This window comes from Capsicum annuum, chromosome 3 (assembly GCF_002878395.1).
Source record: "Capsicum annuum cultivar UCD-10X-F1 chromosome 3, UCD10Xv1.1, whole genome shotgun sequence".
In the NCBI taxonomy this organism is placed as follows: domain Eukaryota; kingdom Viridiplantae; phylum Streptophyta; class Magnoliopsida; order Solanales; family Solanaceae; genus Capsicum; species Capsicum annuum.
The window spans coordinates 20353476-20357658 of NC_061113.1; the positions used below are offsets into that span (position 1 = coordinate 20353476).

General features: G+C 39.0%; 2 pseudogenes; both read right to left on the reverse strand.

Moving 5' to 3' along the window:
• Nucleotides 1–6: 6 nt before the first annotated feature.
• Nucleotides 7–1637, reverse strand: LOC107857086 (annotated as a pseudogene).
• LOC107864155 lies at nucleotides 1621–3755 on the reverse strand (annotated as a pseudogene).
• Nucleotides 3756–4183: the final 428 nt, after the last annotated feature.

Consider the following 4183-nt stretch of genomic DNA (forward strand, 5'->3'; position numbering starts at 1 on the left):
ATACTTTCCAGGAGAAAAAAAAAAGTTTATTTTTCTGGCTACAGATTCGTGGAACCTCACTTTTGAAGTTGAAAAATAGATTTCATGCAAATCGCACAATGAGATTTTGGTATAGGTGTTCCAGGGCTAATAACCTAAGAAGAAGGAGACGGGAGGACAGATCAGCAACTACTGCAATTACTTACAATCTGACTTCCTGAAGGCAAGCTTTCCGTGATTGCCTTCCCACCAAAGAAACCATGACCAAGGGGGCTGTATGCGATAATCCCAATACCCAATTCTCTGTATAAAGAGGCAGAAAAATATCGGACAATTCTTGAAGTTCTTTCTGCTATCTACAGATATCTTAATGAGTAACCAGGTCAAAGACTCTAGAACAATCGAGTCATCAACGTGCAACAATGTTGGTCATTGAAGTGATCTTAATCTTAGCGTATGAAAAGTCATCAGATTCGAGCATACCTACAAAGGGGAATTGCATCATCTTCTATCTCACGAGTCCAAAGAGAGTACTCTATTTGTACAGCAGTGACAGGATGAATAGCATGCGCCCTCTTAATCGTGTCCACATTGGCTTCAGATAAGCCAATGTACCTTATCTTTCCCTCCTCCACTAGCTTCTTGAGTTCCCCCATCATTTTATTCATTAAATTGATTCAATAAAATCAAGTTTCTGTAGAACATATTTATCACCATAGGCGAGAACATGGATAAAATTGGATACTTACAGTTTCCTCTATAGGCACAGATGTGTCTGTTCGGTGCTGATAATATAGATCGATGTAATCCACATCGAGCCTCTTGAGACTTTCTTCACAGCATTGCCACACATATTGTGGAGTGCCTGACTTGAAACTGCAAGTCATGGAGGTCCCTGGAAAATATACATCCAAATTTAGTCACCATTTGAACTTGCTCATGAGGAAGCTGCTTCAGTACCTGGTTATCCCAAATTGGACATTTATCAAAACAAAATCATTACATATATAATAGTTTTAGAAAAAGGTACAGGTCTAAGCAATACCAAGTGATTATATGATTCTAAATCTTCAAACAACGATGATAATTTGATTGACAAAAAAATATTGAACAGGACACTGCTCCGAAATGCATTACATGCTGTTTTGTTTCATCAATAAGGCATACCTTTCCAACCATTATCTCATTGTGCCCCTCATAGCCATCCATATATGTTTGCTGTGTCAAAGAATGTGATGCGTTTGTTGAATGCTTCTTTTAAGATTGCGCACCCAGCTTCATGTGACAGAGGAGCATTTAATAAGCCAGAAAGTCCTCCACAACCAAACCTGAGTTTTGAGACCTGACAAAAGATTAACTAATGATTTAAAAGCTTCCAGCATAACCTTCGCCTTTTCTTTATTCGTTAAATCTCTTCAGAGGTTCCATCTCTCAGAGGTTCACAATCCGATCAACGACTTGTAGTCTCTCAACTAAGTGAAATGTTGGAGAGTGATAAGGAATAATAGTGAGATAATTAGACATACACAAAATAACTCTAACCATAGGCGCAAAGGCGGAGCTAAATGCAAAGAAGGGATTCTGCGAGTATTCAAGGGACTAATCATTGTTAAGGAAATGAAATGGAGCAACAATGAACACTGGCTCTGTAAAGGCATCAAGGAAATTACTGAAAACAGTGAATTCCTTACAGGCTTAAACTGTCACTTTTTCGCGAGTCTCGTACCTCAATTTGATGACCGAAAAAAGTAAGAATGATTGTTGAATGTAAATTTTACAAGAAAACAAAGCTCCGTATACATAGTTGAGCCCTGGGCATGTTAAGCAGATTTAACCCTTGTGTTTTAACTTGATAATGAACTCCTGCCCCTGAATCCAACAACATTTAGTTTCTTTGTGGAGACAGTGGAGCTTCGGCTATCTACTCGTCTTTTCCCAGGGGAAGAGCTGGTCTTGTTGGACACCTTAATAGCTACGTTTGATTTTGACTTAGCTGGTACTTTGCCAAACTTGGTTCCTGGAGATCTTTTTGAATCGATAGTCTTTGGAGATCTTTTTGAATCAATAGTCTTTCTTGAGACACTCGAGGATTTGCCTGTGGAAACTTTAGCCTTGCCTTTCAAATTTGAAACTTTCACTGACTTTTCGCGCTTGACCTTCTGTTCAATTATGTGGGATCTGGCATTCTCTCTTTTGATACTGTCTACGGAGAGAGACTCCAAGCTCTCATTCTTCTTTATGGCTTCCTCAATGCAAGTGGCCAAAAGCAAGTCCTTTTTCGAAATCAAACTTGTTACTTTCCCTTTGGCACCCATACGAGCAGTCCTTCCAGTACGGTGGAGATAATCAATAGAATTCTTAGGGAAATCAAACATGATAACATGATCGACATCCAAGTCCAGTCCTCTCGCAGCCAGGTCTGTGCAGACCAAAGTGGGACAATCTCCTTCGTTGCTCTTAAACTTTGCAAGGTTTTCAACCCTTTGGTCTGCTGGAACTTCCCCATGGTAGTTAACAGTAGAAATTTGGGTTTCATTAAGAAAGTGATCCACAGCACGACTGGAATTCAATGTGTTACAGAATACCATCACCCTATTTCCCTTTGCTAAACTTGGCTCAAGAACCTGTAGCAGTGCTTCCAGCTTGTTCTCGGAACCTGAAAGCTTGATGAAATCATGACGAGCAGAAGAAATTTTCTTATGCAATGTAGAAGTACGTAAATGCTCAATCCCTTGAAATTCCTCGTCAACCAGCTTTTTAACTGCCTTTGTCATTGAGGCCGTCACCAAAATGGTTTGAAATCCTTCATCACCGGTCTTTGAAGCTCGGTTTTTTAATGGTGCGAGAAATTTTCGTATATCAGGACCAAAACCACGATCAAACATGGTATCAGCCTCATCCAATACCAAGTATCTGATATCACCATAAACCATGTTTCCCTCTTCAATATGTTGTAGAACCCTGCCTGGAGTCCCCACAGTCATGTCAATTGGGCTTGACAAAGAATCTTCTTGAGGTCTCAAACGGCCGCCACCACTAACCATGGTAGATCTGAATCTGGCATGATGACTGATACATTTTGCGACACGAAAAACCTGCTCACAGAGCTCCCTAGTAGGACACAACACAACAGCTCGGGGCCGCCTAGGCTTCATGAGCATACCATCCAATTCCTCATCTCGTCTCAACAACTGAACAATAGGCAACATATAAGCAAGGGTCTTCCCAGAACCCGTATGTGAACCCAAAACCACACTCTTCCCTTGAATGACAGCAGGTATACCAATACTCTGAATCTCAGTAGGTTCAGAAATACCCATTTCACCTAAAGCCCCCATAACCTCTTCACTTAACCCCAAATCCTCAAAACTCGACGCCACCGCCTTCTTCTTAACCCCATCATCATCATCAACCCTAAATGAGTGCTGTCTTGCTAATTGTTTGGGTTTTGGTGATTCTTTAAGATGTCTAAGTCGAAGCCGTTCTAGGAGAACTGAATGCTTAATAGGTTGAAGTGCTTGCTGTTCGGCAGTAGGAGGAGCAGTAGTTGTAGAAGAACAAAGGGGTCTAAACCCTAGATAAACCTTATGGGGCTGAGGTTTAATGGTTAAAGGGAAATGGGAAGGGAAGATAGAGAAAGAAAAACGGAGTGAAGAACAAGTGAGAGAGAGGTTTAGCAGTGCTCTTCCACTTCCTCCCATTTTCCTTTCTTGTATAACTTGTGCTTCTCAGTTAGATTGATGATTGAAAATGGAGTATGAAAGCTAAAGCCCCTTAAATATATGCACATACATAATAATTATAGAGTAAATACATTATAAATACATCATTTCCCCAATCTTATCCGCTCAATTTACTTTTATCACTTAAACTAAACATAATAATTATAGAGTAAATACATCATTTCCCCAATCCTATATGCTCAATTTACTTTTATCACATAAACTAAACTTTTATTTATTTATCTCCTTAACATAATCAATGTCAGCCCTAATACTGACATGAAAGGTTTTAAAAAGAAAAAGAAGCACGTATTTTATTTAAAAATAAACATAATCCTAACTTTATTTTATATATATATATATATAATACAACTAATCCAGTTCAAACGATAATTTATAAAGACTTATCAAATTTGTTGATGATTGACATTTTGCTAAAAAATGTAGAAGAATTCTCCCAACTAGTTTCAAGATAATAGGTA